The sequence below is a fragment of the Chiloscyllium punctatum genome, chromosome 32 (assembly GCF_047496795.1).
Source record: "Chiloscyllium punctatum isolate Juve2018m chromosome 32, sChiPun1.3, whole genome shotgun sequence".
In the NCBI taxonomy this organism is placed as follows: Eukaryota; Metazoa; Chordata; class Chondrichthyes; order Orectolobiformes; family Hemiscylliidae; genus Chiloscyllium; species Chiloscyllium punctatum.
Genome location: NC_092770.1, coordinates 44106325 through 44127805, shown reverse-complemented (window position 1 = coordinate 44127805; position 21481 = coordinate 44106325). Strand labels below are relative to the sequence as shown.

Here is a 21481-nt window from a genome sequence, read left to right as displayed (position 1 = left end):
AGGAAGCTTACTTATGATTAAGGAGGCAAGGATCATCCAGGGCTTTAGAGGGTTACAAGGTAGCCAGGAAGGAACTGAAGAATGGACTTAGAGCTAAAAGGGTGTGTGAAAAAGCTTTAGCGGGTAGGGTTAAGGAAAACCCCAAAGGATTCTTCACTTATGCGAGGAACAAGAAGGCATAGTGAGGGTAGGGTCAATCAGGGATAGATGAGGGAATTTGTGCCTGAAGTCGGACGAGGTAGGGGAGGTCCTTAATACTTTGCTTCAGTATTCAGTACTGAGATCTTGACCTTGGTGTTGTGAGGACAGCATGAAGCAGGCTGATATGCTAGAACAGGTTGATGTCAGGAAGGAGGATGTGCTGAAAATTTTGAAAAATGTAAGAATAGATCAAATCCCTAGGCCAGATGGGATATACCCTAGCTTACTACCGGAAGCGAGGGAAGAGATTGCTGTGCTTTTGGCGATGATCTGTGCATCCTTATTGCCCATTTGGAGTAGTGTCAGATGATTGGAGGGTGGCAAATGTTATTCCCTTGTTCAAGAAAGGTAATAGGGTTAATCTTGGGGATTACAGACCAATCAGTCTTGTGTCTGTGGTGAGCAAAGTTTTGGAGAGGACTCAGAGTGGGTTTATGATTATTTGGAAAATCATTGTTTGTTTAGAGATTTTAGGGGCACGGTGGTAGCACTGCTGACCCAGGTTCAATTTCAGCCTCTGGTGACTGTGTGGAGTTTGCACGTTCTCCCCGTGTCTGCGTGGGTTTCCTCCAGCTGTTCTGGTTTCCTACCACAATCGAAAGCTATGCAGGTTAGGTGAATTGGCCATACTTAATTTAGAGATGTGTAGGTTAGGTGCATTAGTCAGGGCTAAATATAGGATAGTGGAGTGGGGGAATGGGTCTGAGTGGGTTGCTCTTCGGAGGGTTGGTGTAGACTAGTTGGGCAGAAGGGCCTGTTTCCACACCGTAGGGATTCTATGTAAGATAGTCAGTATGGCTCACAAGCCTCATTAAATTCTTTGAGGATATAAAAAAACACATTGAAAGTAGAGCAATGGGTGAGGTTTACAGACCAACCTCAATTATCCCAACAAGATGGGCAGAGAGTATTTTGTTCGGATAGTGTTTTACGGAACCTTGAGATCTTGTTCGGATAATTGACGTTCGGATGACGGAGGTTGTTCTGTATGTGGATTTTTAGCAAGATGTTTGATAAGTAGACTCATGGTAGGCTCATTAAGAAAGTAAGGAGGCATGGGATACAGGGAAATCTGGCTGTCTGGATACAGAATTGGCTGGCCCACAGACAAAGGATGGGAATAGGTGGAAAGTATTCAGTGTGCAGCTCAGTGACCAGTTGTGTGCCTTAGGGATCGGTTCTAGGACCTCTGCTCTTTGTGATTTTTATTAATATAAATGACTTGGATGAGGAAGTGGAAGTGTGGGTTAGTAAGTTTGCTGATGACATGAAGGTAGTTGAATGTTGGATAGTGTGGAGGGCTGTTGTAGGTTGCAACGGGACATTGACAGGATGCTGAACTAGGCTGATAAGTGGCAGATGGAGTTCAATCTGGAAAAGTGTGAAGTGATTCACTTTGGTAGGTTGAATTTGAATATAGAATACAGGATAAGGATGGAGTGTGGAGAAACAGAGGGATCTTGGGGTACATGTCCACCAGTCCCTCAAAGTTCCCACCCAAGTTGATAGGGTTGTTAAGAAGGCGTATGGTGTTAGTTTTCATTAGCAGGGGGATTGAGTTTAAGAACTGCGAGGTTATGCTGCAGCTGTATAAAGCCCTGGTTAGACCACACTGGAATATTGTGTTAAGTTTAGGTCAACTCATTATAGGAAGGATGTGGAGCCATTAGAAAGGGTGCAGAGGAGATTTATCAGGATGCTGCCTGGACTGGAGGGCATGTCTTATGAAGAAAGGTTGATGGAACAAATTCCATCATTGGAGAGAAGAAGGATGCGATGTGACTTGATAGAGGTATACAAAATATTGAGATGCATAGATAAAGCAAATAGTCAGATCTTTTCCCACGGCAGAAATGGTAATCATGAGGGGGTATAATTTGAAGGTGATTGAAGGAAGTAATAGGGAAGATGTCAGAGGTTGGTTTTGTACGCAGAAAGTGGTGGATGTGTGGAATGCACTATCAGTGGTGGTAGTAGAGCCAGATACATTAGGGACATTTAAGTGACTGTTGGATAGGTACATGGAAGATACATGCCCTTTATTGCACTAGCTTAGAGTAGGATAAAAGGTCAGCACAATGTTGAGGGCCGAAATGCCTGTACTGTTTTATGTTCTAATTAAAAGAAAAAATGAGGTAGAGACAGAAGTGTGGGGAAAGTATTCCAGAGCTTTGTTACTTCAGGCAGTTTTTTAAAAAAAGTACAATGCTTCATATTTGTAATTACAGTAACCATCGGTGCAGCATTGATTTTTTAAAAAAAATAATTTTGTAATGCTGAAGGCTGTGTTCTGAAGAAGAGTTCATGCTGGACTTGAAACGTGAGCTTTTTCTCTCTTCAGATGATGCTAGATCTGCTGAATTTCTCTAGGACTTTGTTTTTAGTTCAGATCACCAGCATCCATGGTATTTTGCTTTTTAGCTATAACACCATCTTGTGTCTATGCAAAGCAGTTTCCGAAGCTCATGAACACTAAGATACTGGAGTAACTTGGACACTAGTTTACCAATTTTACTTCCAAATATACTGTAGTCATCAGTTTGAGAATACCTTTTGCATTGTGTGTATAATTCCATTCCAGCACAAAGCTGTGTACTTTGAGTCATTTAATATAAGGTGATAGGCTTCATTTCTGATAGTTTTTTTCCTTATTTAAAACAAAAGGAACCGACTAGTTAATGGGAGAGTTCTGTGCAAATTTGAACTCCCTTATTGCTAATCTCTGTACAAGCTAGCAGCATTTTTCTTTTCCAAAGAGTAGTAGAGATGCACAGCACAGAAACAGACCCTTCAGTCCAAGTTGTCTATGCCAACCAGATATCCTAACCTAATCCAGTCCCATTTGCCAGCACCTGGCTCCTATTCCTCCAAACCTCTGCAACCCCCATCACCGTTGTGAAAAGGTTACTACCCCCAGGTCCCTCAAATCCCTTCCCTTGCACCCCAAACCCATGCCCTCCTGTCTTGGACTCCTCCATTCCAGAGAAAAGACTAGCTCATTTACCCATATTTTGGTGTTTTCTTCAACTATGCTGTTTAAGTTTTTAATTATACGAGTGTCATAGCGTTTTGTGCCCGAATACATTCTGAAAGTTTTAGAACATTTAAAACAAAGTATAGGTAGACAACGCTTTATCTGAAAAACTCCAAAGTCTGAGGTTTTTTGTGAAGTTTTTCTCTCATAAACAAGGTTGTTTGGTGTGCAAACAGTTAACCCGAATCATAGAGCTGCACAGCACGGGAACAGGTCCTTCGGTCCAACTCGTTCATGCCGACCAGATATCCCAACCCAGTCCAGTCCCACCTGCCTGCACCTGGCCTATATCCCTCCAAACCCTTCCTATTCATATACCCATCCAAATGCCTTTTAAATGTTGCAATTGTACTGGCCACCACCATTTCCTCTGGCAGCTCATTCCATACATGTACCACCCTCTGCATGAAAACGTTGTCCCTTAGGGGAAAGATATACAAGAGACCTGTCACCATAAACCTATGCCCTCTATTACAGGACTTCCCCACCCCAGGGAAAAGACTTTCACTATTTACTTTTACTATTTAGGCAAAAGCGAGGACTGCAGATGCTGGATTTGTTGATTTATCTTATCCATGCCCCTCATGATATTGTAAATCTGTATAAGGTCACCCCTCAGCCTCCGACGCTCCAGGGAAAATAGCCCTAGCTTGTTCAGCCTCTCTATATAGCTCAAATCCTCCAACCCTGGCAACATCCTTGTAAATCTTTTCTGAACCCTTTCAAGTTTCACACCATCTGTCTGATAGGAAGGAGACCAGAATTGCACACAATATTCCAGCAGTGGCCTAACCAATGTCCTGTACAGCTGCAACATGACGTCCCAAAAGCATACCAAACGCTGCCTTCACTATCCTATCTACCTGTGACTCTACTTTCAAAGAGCTATGAACCTGCACTCCAAGGTCTGTTTGTTTCGTAACACTCCCGAGGACCTTACCATGAAGTGTATATATCCTGCTAAGATTTGCTTTCCCAAAATGCAGCACCTCACATTTATCTAAATTAAACTCCATCTGCCATTTTTCAGCCCATTGGCCCATCTGATCAAGACCCTGTTGTAATCTGAAATAACCTTCTTCGCTGTCGACTACACCTTCAACTTTGGTGTCATTTGCAAACTTACTATACCTCTTATGCGCACATCCAAATCATTTATATAAATGATGAGAAGTAGTCGACCCAGCATGGATCCTTGTGGCACACCACTGGTCACAGGCCTCCAGCCTGAAAAACAACCCTCCACCACCATTCTCTATCTTCTGCCTTTTGAGCCAGCTCTGTATCCAAATGGTGAGGTAAAAACAATGACTGCAGATGCTGGAAACCAGATTCTGGATTAGTGGTGCTGGAAGAGCACAGCAGTTCAGGCAGCATATCCAAATGGCTAATTCTCCCTGTATTCCATGAGATCTAACCTTGCTAGCCAGTCTCCCATGGGGAACCTTGTCTAATGCCTTGCTGAAGTCCATGTAGATCATGTCTACTGCTCTGCCCATATCAATCCTCTTTGTTACTTCAAAAAACCCAATCAAGTTTGTGAGACATGACTTCCCACGCACAATGCCATGTTGACTATCCCGAATCAGTCCTTGCCTTTCCAAATACATGTACATCCTGTCCCTCAGGATTCCCTCCAACAACTTGCCCACCGAGGTCAGGCTCACTGGTCTATAGTTCACTGGCTTGTCTTTATCACCCTTCTTAAACAGTGGCACCATGTTTGCCAACCTCCAGTCTTCCGACACCTCACCTGTGACTATTGATGATACAAATATCTCAGCAAGAGTCCCAGCAATCACTTCCCTAGCTTCCCACAGAGTTCTCGGGTACACCTGATCAGGTCCTGGGGATTTATCCACCTTTATGCATTTCAAGGCATCCAGAACTGTAGTATGGACATTTTGCAAGGTGTCACCATCTATTTCGCTACTTTCTATATCTTCCATATCCTTTTCCACAGTAAATACTGCTGCAAAATACTCAATTAGTATCACCTCCATCCCCTGCGGCTCCACACAAAGGCCGCCTTGCTGATCTTTGAGGGGCCCTATTCTCTCCCTAGTTACCCTTTTGTCCTTAATGTATTTGTAAAAACTCTGTACTCTCCTTAACTCTATTTGCCAAAGCCATCTCATGTCCCCTTTTTGCCCTCTTAATTTCCCTCTTAAGTATACGCTTACTGCCTTTATACTCTTGTAAGGATTCACTCAATCTATCCTGTCTATACCCGATATTTCTTTCCTTTTTCTTAACTAAAACCTCAATTTCCAGCATTCCCTATACCTACCAGCCTTCCCTTTCATCCTGACAGGAATATACTTTTTCTGGATTCTCGTTATCTCATTTCTGAAGGCTTCCCATTTTCCAGCCGTCCCTTTACCTGCAAACATCTGTGCCCAATTAGCTTTTGAAAGTTTTTGCCTAATACCGTCCAAATTGGCCTTCCTCCAATTCAACACCCACTTGATGCGTGTCACTCAGGTGCGATGTGTGGGGGTGTAGCCTAGCACCGGCAGGCCTCTATTCTGGCCTGTTTTACTTAGTGAGTCATGCTCCTCTGGTAAGATTTTTAAAAATTTCACCATCAAACTGTCACTTATTCCGAAACTCAAAATTCTGAATTCCAAAACTCAGCTGGTCCTGAGAATTTTGGATAAAGGATTGTGTGCCTGTACTGCAAATGTTCCAATGATGTAATAAAAGGATATAATGAAATAGTTGTAATGAGATGCAAGTTTGTAAGTAGTTCAGATAACATTCAAGTTGACTTGTGTACTATTAATTCATATTTAAATCTTACTACTTCAGCAGCCATTGGTACAAAAGTTAGCATTTGCTTTTTTAATAAGTGGCATCATGCAGGCAAACTGCCCTCGACCGTGCACTTGAATTTTAAATTGATCTACAGGGGAACCTGTATTATCCGAATGTTATGGGCGGGCACTATTTCGTTTGGATAATTGATTATTCAGTTAATTGATTTAAATGCCTTTCCTCTGTGGGGCTCAGAGAAAGCCTTCTCATTCAGGAGACTGCAGCAGTACACAGCATGCGAGGTCCTCTCTCTTCGCACCCCCCCCCCCCCCCACTCCGTGCAACATGCACCCTGCCCCCAAAACCTTCCCCGTCCAACACCCCCTGCCCCCAAAACCTACCCCCGCCCAGCACCCTCCGCCCCAAAACCTCTCCCGCCCCAAAACCTACCCCCTGTCTAACACCCCCCCCACCCTAAAACCTCCCTCTACCCCAACCCCGTGCAACACTGTCCCGCCCCAGCACCGCTCCGCCCCCCAACGCTTCCCCCTGCCCAGCACCTCCCCCTGCCCCCAACCCCATCCAACACCTCCCCCCTGCCACCAACACCGCCTCTGCCCCCAACTCCTCGTCTTCCTCCACCCCCCAGCCCTGTACACACCCGCTCCCCCTCCCCAGGGCAGCTGGACTGTACACCAACTACAAGACTGCTGCAGTTGCCTTTGTGGGGTAAGTCTCCAAACAGTGCACATGTGCACGCACATAGACACAGACACAGCCACACACACACAACTTTTTGCTGCAACCTTTTGACTGGTTCCACCTTTGCCCTGTAGAGGACAATGTTGGAGAGATTATGTGGGGAAGGGGGGTTTAGGGTACACTCCTGTGTAGAACTCCAGGGAAAGTGTGTGAGGAGAGAGGGAGGGGGTGAGGAGACAGTGCCTATTTAATCACTGTAAACAATAGACAGATCTCTGTTGGAAACACGTCTTTGATGTAATGTTTCTATCGGGACTACGAGATCTCCTTCCGATAATTGATATTTGAATAATCAATGTTCCTCTGTATATGCATCCACCGTGTGAAGTTCTGCATTAGAATTATTGATTTATAAAAGCTGTTCCTGTGCATCTTTTAATAAGTTAAAGAACTATTTAAATGCATTCAATAGGTAGATATTTTCCTTGTAAATTTAATGTATTTTGTAATTTTGGTTCAGCAACCAAATATATTCGGATAATCAGACAAATAAGCAAATAATTTGGCTTCTGTTCAAAATCTCACATTATGGATACTGCTTAAAGTAATTTGTGTGCTATTTTAGGAAGAAAGTCTCTACAGTCCCATATAAACTGAACCATTAAAATTGTTGTAACTGTTCTAACTATTAAAATACTTTTTCAAAAACATTGATTTTAATCCAGTTGATTCCTTCAGCTTATGAGTTTTTTGTATGCTGGATACTTTTCTGTACCACAATTTGTAAATAAATATATTGGAGAAGGATGACCTGGGGCACAATTGATAAATCTGAACACATGTTCAAATTTCTGTTCAATGATTTGCAAAAATGCAAACATAAAATGAATGAACATAATCAAGCCATTTTAAAACCTCTTTTATTGAAAAATAATCCTCCAAGTATTTCAGACCAGTAACCTGGTGAAGTTTTATTCATACACTTTGCAACGTTTTTATCATAATAAAACACCTCCGGTCAATGTAAACGCAGATTGTTGTATAGCTCATCATGAGTAACCAGGTTTTTAATAGCTGAAAAGAACATTTTTAAATATAGGACTCTATTTACTAATTTCAGTGATAAAGAGTAGTAATTTCTAAAATACTTAGGAATACCAGTGCTTTTTCACCAAAAATCCATCTCCATTTGAAGTTTCAAGGAGGCACTGTTGGCAGAAACCTGCCATGATCATTAATCTAATCTGGATGCTTGGCCAGTTTTGTGGATAACACTGGTTTCCAATGTGACGTTGGTAAATCAGCAATAACAATCTCAAACTGGATATTTTCTGGACTGCTCAAATTCCTGGATTTATTTTTAACAAAAATGATAATTTCATGGCTAATTTTGAGCGAGTGCTATCAATTTAGCAAAATTTTATCCGGACATTTTTTGAAGTACCAAAATATTTTAAGCACCAATCCTCAAACAATTCCCTGCTTGGGTGCAAGATGGTGACAGAGTTCGACGCTCCAGCTGGTGCACCTGTGCTCCACTTGTTCTTTTTTTCTTCTTACCTTTTTTTTCCCTTTTTGTTCCCTTCTTTCTTTCCTGCTTTCATTCAACTAATGACTTCAACTTATCCTGAGGGGCATGGAAGAGCTGGTGATCCCTGGAGTCTAATCTCAGAGCCACATTGAATGGAGTCCAGGGGCGGAGGCTGGCATGGGGTAACTGAGTCCTCGGGTAGAGGCTGGTGCAGGGAATAGAGTCCAGGGGAAAACTTGGAGCAGCTGAGATCCAGTGTGGAGTGGACTGGTGCCTATGAGCAGAGTCAGGATGTTGTTTGGCTGGGGTCTGGTGCAAGCAGTAGGCCATGTGTGGAGGCCTCTGAGCTTAATTACTGCAACATAGCATTTATTTGTAATTTGCTTATATGACTGTAATGACTGTCCTTTTAACTGTTTTATTTCTGTAAAGTAATGCAGCTACTTGTGTTTTTATTCAATTTTTTTGTCTCTACGACTTGTACGTAGGTACTTCTATCTAAGATGGCATCATAAGAGGTGACATTGTTAAACTTTTCACTACTCCTGTACATGTGTACTTAAATACACGTGACAATAAAGGATATTCTAATTCATGGGGAATTGATTGGGGTGTAGTCTTGGGATGAAGAAGAACAGTTATTAATCAAACTTGAAGTCATGTACAGTATGTACTCAGAAATGGGAAGCTTATCTTGGTTTATGTTGGAATACATATTTAATTACTCTCAATTGCAGAAGAATACAAAATAACAATTTTATTTCTGAGAAGTAGTAAGCACTTAATGTCCTGTACCAAGAATCTAACAAACAATTAAATTTAGTTCTTCACTAAGTGTTGGCTCTCTGTCGAGCTTTCCCCATCCCTTCCTCCTGAACGTGTTGTTAAATGAATTGTGGGCGGCAACTTGTGAATAGTGAGTAGAATCCTTGAACTGAGTTAATGCTTTGTTACTTCAAAACAAGAAGTGTTTGTTTGGAGAGAGCATTATGAGGATTTGGAATTATAATAAAACAGGAAGATGTTGCTTAAACAGGAAGTGAGACTGAGTTGAAGTGTAGAAGAGAAACAAAGGATTTAAGAGTTTGTTTCCTTTTATTTCTGGCTCTGCATGTTGGACTTGTGGCATTAAGTGATTCCCACAGTGGAAAGTTTGGACAGCTATGCTGGACCTCGAGGTTACATTTGGTTAACTAAATTTTTAAAATTTGTTTTCTTTAGGATGTATTGGTTTTACTTGCTAGGCTTGTGTATGTAAGGCTTGCTAATCCTGAAGAAGGGTTTATGCCCGAAACGTCGATTCTCCTGTTCCTTGGATGCTGCCTGACCTGCTGCGCTTTTCCAGCAACACATTTTCAGCTCTTGCTAATCACATAGGCAACTCCATGATTTCATCAGATCCTCATAAGTCGAGCTAAACATGTTCACATTATAATATTCCTAATCCCCATTTGCTGTTTGTATATTGGATATATTCTCTAAATATAGCTTGAATTTTCCAAAATAATAATGTTATAGTGATCATGTCTAGTAAGTATCCTGTCTAGAATGAAAATCCACCTGGTAGAATTTAAGGGATTTAGGATGGTCTGTCCTGGCTGCAGATATTGCATTATAGGCTGGAAGATAAGTGCTAACACTATAATGTAGAAGCAGTAGATCGGCCAAATGGTTATCAAGTTTATTCTGCTAATCAATTAAATCATGACTTATCTGATAATCCTCAACTCCATTTTTGTGCTTTTCTCATCTTTGTTTCCTTTACTGAATTAAAAATCTGTCTATTTCAGCCATGAATATACTTAATGGCCTGATCTCCGCAGTCCTCTTCGGTAATTAATTTCACGGATTTCGTCTCCTCTGGAAGAAGAAATTCCTTTCCTCTGTCTTAATTGGGACAGTCCTTACTCTGGGATTATACCCTCTTGTCCTAGCCTGTTCCACAAGGGAAAACAACCTTTTGGCATCTACCTGTCAAACCCCTAAGAAACTATAGGTAAATGTAGTTCACATATTTAGAACAGATTCCTCTGATGGCTGTACATCTTTTGATCTGTCCATGCTGTTTAGAATTAATAAACCAATAATTAATGGCAACCAGATCTTCCCTGATCAAATTATCTGTTTTTGTGGTGATGACACGCATTGATATGGAAACCCTTTGTGATAAAATTGTGTTACCATGTAGCAAATTAACATAGAATCTATTACAAATTAGTTAGTGGATCTGGACAGCTTTTTTTAAAAAAAGACTACTTCAACTTGGACTAGTGACTGGCTGATGCAAGGTATAGTTGTCCATCACAATCAAAGGATGTTCTGGGTAAGCTAAAAATGCTAGGCCTCTTCCTGGTATTCATAAATAGCCTGGTATTATAGTCTTAAGGCAGAGTTATTCTATCCATTTGAACTTGAGAGAGTAATTGATGGGATCTGTATCAGGGGAATGCTTCTGATGATGGACTTGAAATGGTTTTACTGAGGTAGTGGCACCATAAGTTGGAGGTGAAGGTGTGGCTAGGCTTATTGACAACTGCAGAAATCTTGTAAGCTCTTGGCTCTCCATTCATCACAAAAGTTTGAAAATATAAACTTGAGGGAGTCTGCTAGAGGGCTGGATGCAGCAGGAACTGAGGTTGGAAGGGTGGGACAAATGATGGCACATTTTGGGAACTGATTAGAAATATCTTTGAACTAATAGGAACAGCACTGGTTATCTGAGTATGGTTGAAGGGGTTTATTTTGTGGACATGGTTAGAGGAAAACACGAGATAAGGTAAGATGACTTGCAATGGAGGTTGAAATCTTTGTAAAAATGTAGCTCTTGGCTTAGATAAGAATGTTTTATACTTGTGGTGGTTTATAGTAGGTATTTTGAGCAAAGCTCCTGAAAGGAGAACGAAGCAGTATGACTGAGTGATAGAAACAGGAGAGAGAAACAAGGATGGATCAAAAGAATTTAATAGGCAATGAGGGAGAAAAGGGGACAACGAGTTGATAAGTTTCGGATCTGATGTGGTGGCATATAAGGAATTCAAGTTATACGAAAAGTTTGGGGAAATACAATTCAGTAATCTGAATAGGGAGAGACTATATGAGAGCAAAAATGTAGGATGAATATCAGGAAACCCTTCTTAAATGAATAACAACTGGGTTAGGTTGTGACAAGTTTAACATGTTAAAAGTGTTAGATGCATTGGATAGATAATTATCATCCTGGAAGAGAGATCAAATGGCCAAAATGCCTTACTCCCATTTTATGAACTGAATCTCTGCCAGAAGACAGAGACTAAGTAAAGGAAAACTTTGTGATCCTTTTACTGTATGTCTCTTTTTTTTTATTGAATTTGAAGTTGTGATTCTCTGACCTTTAGCTAGTACAAGAATGCACTCAGATGTCCCTGGTACATACAAACATTACAACAATACCTAGGTTGCTTTTTATTATGCCTTTATCTTAAAATGTCCTAAGAAATTTAACTGGGATGTTGTAAAACTAAGTTAGGTGCAGATCCAAATAAAGAGATTTTACGACAGATGACCAAAAGATTAGTCAAAGTAGTAGGTTCATGGAATGTTTTAACTGAAGAAAGGTTGAGAAATTTGAAAAGGTTGAGGGAATGATAGACCAAGACCGACGCAGCTGAAGGAATGACCAACAATGATCGAGTGATTGAAATTGAGGTTAGAATCAGAAGAGAATTGTGGTTGTAGGAAATTGCAAGGGAGAGATGGGTGAGGTCATAGTGATTTGAAAATAGACATGAGAATTTTAAATTTGAGAATTTCCTGGTCGACCAGGAACAATATGTCAATGGATATAGGGGCTATTGGTGTATAATGTTTACCAATAGCATTAGAGATTTGGGTATCCTCAAGTGTAGAGGATAAAGTTGAGGTAGAATAGTTAAGTATAGAGATAACTAATGTATGGGTGAGGATCTTTTCAATGTTTGAACACAGTAATAAATGGTGTTACTAATGGCAGAGATATACGGTTGGTAGCTCTTTTGGCACCAAAAATCATGCTAATGTTCTAAACAATGTGGTTTGTTTTTAGATTATTGCTGGGGAAGAACCAAATTATGTAACTAGAGAATGGGATTTAAATAGGGGATTGAGAAGAATAAATCAGGTGAGTGTGGTCGCACTAAACTGGAATACAATTGAAAGATATTTGAGGAGGATGGCATGTCGACTATGTCAAAGACTGCAAATAGGTAGAGTCTGGCAAGCGATATTACCTTTATCACAGTATGTAGGATGCCATTTGTGAAACTAATAAAATTCCCATTAGAGGACTTCCCATTGAGCTATTGAAATTTCGTGCTATGTTTTTTTTTGCAATCTTCACTATCTATGTTATATCTGTATAAAAAGGACATTTCACAGTGATGGACTTTTTTTAATGTGAACTTGTTTAAGTGTAAACATTTGTAGCAAGTGCTTGGCTTTCTGTACTGGACAAAGTACTGAATCATCTGTCATCAAAGCTGAAGTTGTTGTTGGAATGCAATTGCTGTCGTCAGGCCTTGATGAATATAAAAGATGTGGATTAGTTTGTGCTGGCATGTTCACAGAAAGAAAGTTTTAAGTTTTTCTTCAAGCCTGAACCATTAAAGTATTCACCACAAGCAATTCAACTGGATCATAAGCATCCCTCAGAGACAATCTGTACCATGGTGAAACTAAAATGTGAAGAAACTGAGTTACTGCGCAGAGGACAATTTCTTGAGTAGATGGTATTTACATCAGCATCAGTATAAAGTTTTTGGACATAATATACCATCAGCAACTATGAAATGACCAACCTTAAGAAAAAGAGCCAATGATTATAGCTTGGAATGCCTCTGCATAAAATTATCAATTATTTTTGTTTATGCTTGCTTGCTTATATACACAAGACTTTTCAAGTACCAACTAAACAAGTAGTTGCAAATGTGTTAATAGATGATGTTCCTGCCTTGACATGTCTCAATATTGAATTGTAGATGGCTGAGGACCTAATTCATTCGAAGTCTCTGAGCAATGTTTTAATGACCCGATGAAATATTATGTGTAAGAAAAGCAGTTATCCAACTACAGAAAGGTGTTTGAATTTCTTTGTTGACTTCATTCTTTCTATTTTATTCATACTAATGTTTGGCTTATTATTTACTACTTAATAATATTCAATATTTGCTCCGTTCAAACCAATAATAGTATTATTCAGTGCTGCAAAGTGACTTCAAGTTATTTGACAAGGGGAGTGACAGCCTAGTGGTATTGTCACTGGATTGTTAATCCAGTGCTGGTAAGTGCTGGAATTTGAATTCAATAAATATCCTGAATTAAGAGTCTAATGATAACCATGAATCTATCATTGATTGTCAGAGGGAAAAAAAAATTCTGGTTCACAATGTCCTTCAAAGAAGGAAACTGCTATCCTTACCTGGCCTGGCCTGCATGTGACTCCAGACCCACAAAAATATGGCTAAGTCTTAACTGCCTTCTGACAAATTAGGGATGGGCCATAAATGCTGGCCAAGCACTCCTCATCCTGTTAATTTTTAAAAAAGCAGAAGCAGTAATGCAAAAGTTAGAACAAACAGTCTTACCGCAAATTCAACCTAAACTCTGGGTCAGATATGTGGATGACACCTTTGTAATAATTAAAAACCCAGAAATAGAGAACACACACCGGATCATCAACGCCACACTCACAGGAATCCGATTCACTAGAGAGGAAGAAAAGGGCAACCAACTCCCATTCCTAGACGTGATGGTACAGAGAACACCGAACGGAGAATTCACCACAAAGGTTTACAGGAAAGCCACACACACAGACCAAGTCCTAAACTATGAAAGCAACCACCCCAACACACAAACGAAGTTGCATCAGGACACTATTCAAAAGGGCCACAACACACTGCAGCACACTCGGCAGGATTTCCACATCTTGCAGAGATTTTCCTGCACATCCAAACATCTCATCTACTGTGTCCATTTGTCTCCATGTGGTCTCCTCTACATTGGGTAGACAGGATGCCATATCGCAAAACGTTTCAGAGAACATCTCTGGGACACATGTACCAAACAACCCCACTCCCTGTGGCTGACCACTTCACTCTCCCTCCTTCTCTGCCTAGGACGTTCAAGTCCTGGGCTGCCTCCACTGCCAAATCCTAGCCACCCAATGTCTGGCAGAAGAGCGCCTCATCTTCTGCCTTGATACAGTCCAACCGTATTGCATCAACGTCTATTTCACCAGTTTCCTCATCTCCCTTCCCCCACCTCATCCTAGATCCAACCCTCCAACTAGGTACCACTGTCATGAACTGTCCTACCTGTCCATCTTCCTTCCCACACTCCGCTCCGACTGAGTAATATCAGCCTCTTACCTGTATCTACCTATCGCCTTCCAAGCTCCTGGTCCTCAGATACTGCCTGATCTGCTGTACTTTTGCAGCACCAGACATTTTGCCATAAGTTTGAAGATGTTTGTTCTAAGAGCATACAGGCAGAAGGTACAAGCTACTGTTGCATCCAGCTTAACGTCAGTGCTGAATTCACTGTCACAGAAAGAGGTCGAGACCAAAACACAGTGTTTTCAAGGAGGAGGGAAGTATAGCTCCTGTCACGATTGGGATCCAATGATACGAGGGGAAGGTTGGATTAAAATGTTGAGCTCGACGATTACCCATGAATGTAATGAAATGTGGAGCAGGTTCGAGGGGCTGAATGGTCTACTCCTGTTATTATCTTCTGTGTTTCTGTGCTGTCCTAGTAGTTTCTTATCTTCCACCTTCTCTAAGCCTGAGCTCATCCAAAACTCTGCCGACATTTATCCAGTTTTCTTTACCCATCGTACCTTTTGCTCACTGACTTGTATTCTCAATTGCACACAACCTTGTATTTAAAATTCTTCTCCATTGTTCAAATGCTTGCACTTTCCCTTCCTGCATTGGAGAAATGCAAAGCCTCTCGTGTGGCCTGATTTACTTTTTGCCCCTTCATCAGCTCTGCCTCAACTATCTAGGACCTAGCTATGGGATTCCCTTCCAGACTTTCCACATCTCTTTAAATCTGTCTTCAAGGCCCTTCTTTGTTTCTTTTCTGGTATCTACTTGTGTATCTCATGCCACATTTGAAATACATATAAAGAGTATAGATAAGAATATGTGGGGAATGATTAGAACCATGTGTATGACACAGATTTGAAGGGCGGTTAATAATAAGGAAATAGCTCTAGGGTTCCCGAAAGATATAGATGGCTTGGTCATATGAGCAGATCAGTGGCAGATGAAATTTAACCCTGAAAAAGTGTGAAGTGATGCACTTCTAAAGATGCAACAAGATAAGAGACTCAATGAATGGTAGGACGCTGGGATGATCAAAGGAACAGAAGGCTTTTGCGATGCTTGTCCACAGATCCCTGAGGGTGGCAGGCCAAATAAATAGAGTAGTTAAGAAGGAATACTGGATATTTACCTTTTCAGTTGTGGCATAGATGATAAAAGCAGGGAGGCTGTGTTGGAACTGTTCAAAAGCTGGCGTACTGTATGCTTTTCTGGTTGCCTCACTTTTGGAAGATAGAGCTCAGAAGAGCCAGGAGGAGACATGAGAAGTTGTTGGCGGATAGGATCAGGGTAAACCCTAAGGCTTTCTATAGGTATTTAAGGAATAAAAGAATGACAAGAGTAAGAATAGGGCCAATCAAGGATAGTAGTGGAAAGTTGTGTGTGGAGTCAGAGGAGATGGGGAAGCACTAAATGAATATTTTTCGACAGTATTCACTCTAGAAAATGACAATGTTGTCGAGGAGATTACTGAGATACAGGCTACTAGACTAGGTGTGATTGAGGCTCACTAGGAAGAGTGGGCCAGATGGGATTTATCCTAGGATCCTTTGGGAAGCCAGCGAGGAGATTGCTGAGCCTTTGGCATTGATCTTTAAACCATCATTGTCTACAGGAATAGCGCCAGAAGACTGGAGGATAGCAAATGTGGTACCCCTGTTCAAGAAGGGGAGTAGAGACAATCCTGGTAATTATAGACCAGTGAGCCTTACTTCAGTTGTTGGTAAAGTGTTGGAAAAGGTTATAAGAGAGAGGCTTTATAATCATCTAGAAAAGAATAATTTGATTGGGGATAGTCAGCACGGTTTTGTGAAGGGTAGGTTGTGCCTCACAAACCTGATTGAGTTCTTTTGAGAAGGTGACCAAACAGGTAGATGAGAGTAAACTGGTTGATGTGGTGTACATGGATTTCAACAAGGCGTTCGATAAGGTTCCCCACAGGCTATTGTACAAAATGAGGAGGAATAATTGTGGGGGATATAGCAGTTTGGATCAGTAATTGGCTTGCTGAAAGAAGACAGAGGGTGGTGGTTGATGGGAAATGTTCATCCTGGAATCCAGTTAGCAGTGGTGTACTGCTGTCATTTTTATAAACGACCTGGATGAGGGCGTAGAAGGGTGGGTTAGTAAATTTGCAGATGACACTAAGGCCGGTGAAGTTGTGGATAGTGATGAAGGATGTTGTAGGTTACAGAGAGACATAGATGAGCTGCGGAGCTGGGCTGAGAGGCTGCAAATGGAGTATAATATGGACAAGTGTGAGGTGATTCACTTTGGTCGGAGTTACTGGAATGCAAAGTACTGGGCTAATGGTAAGATTCTTGGTAGTATAGATGAGCAGAGAGATCCGTGTCCAGGTACACAGATCCTTGACAGTGTTTTAGTTTTTATTAATAGAGGGATCGAGTACCAGAACCATGAGGTTATGCTACAGTTGTACAAAACTCTGGTACGGCCGCACTTAGAGTATTGTGTACAGTTCTGGTCACCGCATTATAAGAAGGATGTGGAAGCTTTGGAAAGGGTGCAGAGGAGATTGACTAGGATGTTGCCTGGTATGGAGGGAAGGTCTTACAAGGAAAGGCTGAGGGACTTGAGGCTGTTTTCGTTAGACAGAGGGTTGCGAGGTGACTTAATAGAGACATATAATTAGAGGGTTAGATAGGGTGGACAGGGAGAGCTGAAAATGTGTTGCTGGAAAAGCTCAGCAGGTCAGGCAGCATCCAAGGAGCAGGAGAATCTTCGTTTCGGGCATGAGCCCTTCTTCAGGAACAGGGAGAGCCTTTTTCAAAGTATGGTGACGGTGAGTACGAGGGGGTATAGCTTTAAATTGAGGGCGGATAGATATAGGAAGATGTCAGAGGTAGTTTCTTTACTCAGAGAGTGGTAAGGGTATGGAATGCTTTGCCTGCAATGGTAGTAGATTCGCCAACTTTAAGAATGTTTAAGTCGTCATTGGACAAGCATTTGGATGTACATGGAGTAGTGTAGTTAGATGGGCTCCAGATTGGTATGACAGGTCGGCACAATATCGAGGGCCGAATGGCCTGTACTACGCTATAATGTTCTATGTGTATGTAATTAAAGGGTTACAGAGGAGATTTGCCAGGGTTGAAGCATTTTGACTATGAAAACAGACCGGATAGTTGTGGATTATTTTCTTTAGAGCAGAGAAGTTGGAGGAGGTACCTGATTCGAGGTGTATAAGTTTGAAAGGCATAGTGTGAATAGGAAGCAGCTGTCCCTCTAAATTGACAGGGCAATAATGAGGGGGACATAATTTGAAGGGCAAGATGTTTAGTGGATTTGAGGAAAATGTTTTCATCCAGTGGGTGATGGAAATCTGGAATGCAAAGCCTGGGAGGATAGTAGAAATAGAAACCTCCATAATTTTTTTTTCAATAAAAAATGTGGATGAGCATTTGAAATATCCTAATATTCAAGGCTATGGGCCAAGTGGTGGAAAGTGGGATTATTGCAGATAGGTCAGAACAGACACAAGAGCTGAATAGTATCTTCCATCCTGTCTAACTCAGTTATTCTATTGTGTCTGTATTTATTACATAAAACATGTAACTGGGTGAGTATATGCATTAATCATTGCAGATAACAGTAGAGTCTGAGTGGTTAACAAAGCCTGCGGTATCATAAAAACCGAAAGAACTGTGGATGCTGGAAATCAGAAACAAAAACAATTTGCTGGAAAAACTCAGCATGTCTGGCGGCATCTGTGGAGGAAAATCAGAGTCAACATTTCGGGTGCAGTGAACCTTTCTTTGAACTGGTGCAGCATCCTACACCTTACTAATTGGACCATAGTGTACAACAAAAATGAAGTTATGCTTAACCTATATAGAACATTGGCTCATCCTCTAGAAGTGTACTGCATTCAGTTCTAGGCATTACACTTTAAGGGAGATGTGAATGCATTGGAGAGAATGCAGAAATGATTCATGAGACATGGTCCCAGGGTTGAAGAACCTCAGTTACATAGTTTGGAGAAGTTGAGACTTGGCCCTCGGAATTGAGAAGGTTGAAAGAAAATTTTTAGAGTTATTCAAAATCAGGAGGTGGCAGGGCAGGACAGGATAGATGGTGATGGGGGGGGGAGGGGATCTTTTTCCATTGGTAAGAAGATTGAGGGCAAGTGGGCATAGATTTACTGTAATTGGCAAAAAGAAGCATACTGTACTGCACGAAAAAGGTTTTTCCTCAAGTGATTAAGATCTGGAATGCCGTAGGTGAGTGTAGAGGCCAAGTTCAGTTGAAGGATTTGAGATCAAATCAGTTTGTAACCTGAAAAGGAAGAATGTACACAGGGTTTAAAAAATAACACAACACCAGGTTATAGTCCAACAGACTTATTTGGAAGCATTAGCTTTCGGAACGCTGTTCCTTTATCAGGTAGCTGTGGAGCAGCATCAGATGTAAACTGGCACGGATATGATTGGCTGAATGATCACTTGTGCAGTTGCCATTCTATGATTGATTGCTTTTGTTGAAAAGAGCTTTGGTGAGTTTCATTATGTGAAAGGTGCTTTATAAACAAAGTGGTTGAAGGAGTTATAGTGTCTTTCGTTATCTAGTATAGCTTGAGTGTAATTTTGTAAATGGCTAGGTAGATTGAATTAAGCTGAATCAGTGATTCATCTTGTCACCAGTATTGAAGATGATAGTCATAACAGCTATCATAAATTTATTATAAAAAAAATCTATGGTCTTTATCTAACACTAGATCAAAGACACTGTCATTGACTCTTAACTACCCATGAAAAGGCATCGCAAACCACGGTTCACTGGAAGTTCAGGATAGGCAATAAATACTAGCCTTGCTAGCATGAATATAGCAAACTTTTTTTTAAAAAAAAGTCATTCCAGTTCAAGTTGCAAATGTGTCTTAATTTATGCTGTATTTCTGCACTCCTGATTGAACAAGACAGATTATTTGTCTCAACCGGCCATTTAGAATAAAAATGAAAGAGTATAGTGCCTTTCACAAACATAGTGTTCCAGGGCACCTGCTCTTATGGTTCAGTGATAGGTCCTTTCGTCTTTATCAGAAGGCCCCAGGTATGTGTCATTAGACATCTGAACAGATTGATTTAAAAGTATCTACATGTTTTATAACATCTCATTTGTGTGTTGTTTGGAAAACTTAGGTCAACTGCAAATTTTCACAAGGAGGTAATTGGTAACCCATCACCCTTTTTAAGGGTGATCCACATGTCTTTTGTAAAAACTGAGAAAACCCCTTTTTATTCTTACTCTAATGTTCCCAAAAATATTTTGGGTAATCATGCTTCATTTTAATAGCTTTACCGTATTGCAAACGACTTCCCTTAACTTTGATTGTGCTTAGAATAAAGAAATGTTATTGACAAGTAACGGAGGTTTTTCTAAGAGTTAATTCATACATCATTTTTAATGACATGCTAAAGATGATGTGTAAATAGAATTGATTGACGATCCCTGAAGGTGTTTTGAAATCCAAGCTGCAGTTCTGTAACTATGTAAAATGATCTGTAGTTTGACCTACCTGGAAATAACATTGAAAATGTTTTGTGTGATAATTTAACTGTATTATTTTGTGTGTGCCTGATGTCAAGTGGTAGAACAGCTATAGCAATTCAGAAGCTTTTCCAGTAGAATTCTCTAATCTGCATGCAGGGATGTAAAACAGGTCAAGACTCAACAGACTCCAAACTTGGGTGGTAAATTTGATATGGAGGGAGGGGGCGTGAGGGGTAGAGTATTGGGGGAAGGCGAAAGCTTTTCCTCACTTCTGTTTGCTTCTCTTTCAGCCAATGTCCAAGTTCACACTACAGCTTGGTTGGTCACATGACTTCTCTCACACAGTTGTCAGAGGTTTAAAAATCCCTTGTATATTTCAAAAGATTTAAATTAGCCCACATCTGCATGTCACAGTAGCCATTGTTTTCATGACCTCAGATGACTGTCCTTTTGTATACTTGGAATTTCTACTTGTGATAAAGTAGGAAAGGCGTTCTCTTTCCCTGGATATGTTGATTCTGGTGGTTTTTGTCTATCCTTTGCCTGCATGCAATGGGATGTGGTTTACAGCGATGCAAATTGAGAGCCATCTTGATATGACTTGGTGGTTCTCTTGTTTCAGCAAGATACTTTTTAAAAAGTCTGAAATGTGAATCCAACTAATGAAATATTAAATTAATATTTATTGAGGAAAATTTTTATGACCGTAGGTATACACAATATTCTTTCCTTTCTGTCAGTGGAAAAAGTTGAAAGACTATCTTTTTGAGATTATAAAGGATTTTTAAAAGGTAGCATTCACCATCTCAGTTTATTAGGTGTTATCATCAGGGTTAATGAAGTGAAGAACTTCCCAACTTATAATCACAATCAGAACTGGTATAAATGCTTTAGACTTAGTTGATTGTGTAATGTTTTAATTTAAAAGTTTTGGGGTCACTGTAACAGTTTGTAAAACCCATTTGAGATTCAACAGTTGAGGCATATGCCATAATCAGCATTTTTTTGTTTGGGGTGCAGTCATGCACAAGGTAACTCTTGTTAATCTCCTCTCTTGTAACTCAACCAAAATTATAAAATGATAGTATTTTAGTTTGTACAGATTTTAGTTTCAAACAGCACTTTTAAATTTAAACATTAGCTTTCGAGTGAAACAACAATCTATCCGTCCCTTGAAGCAAATTGCAGGAAATTCCAGTACAAAATAGAATCTAAGAATGTTTCAGAAATTCTGACACCATGCATGATAAACTTAAATAATAAGTTGTGAACAACTTTATGAATTGACTTCTCTTTTTTTTTTAACAACCTTTTGTAGGTCTGTATATGTATGTCTGTTTCTACATTCTGAGCTTTCAAATAAAATTATTTTGCAGTTTGTATTATCTTTAGTCATTATGGCAATGT

The 21481-nt window shown here is 40.4% G+C and overlaps 1 protein-coding gene across 4 annotated transcripts in view; it reads left to right on the top strand.

Moving 5' to 3' along the window:
* The window catches only part of LOC140458122 (protein kinase C and casein kinase substrate in neurons protein 2-like), a 109958-nt gene that overhangs the window by 24372 nt on the left and 64105 nt on the right, over positions 1–21481 (top strand). The window lies entirely within an intron of this gene.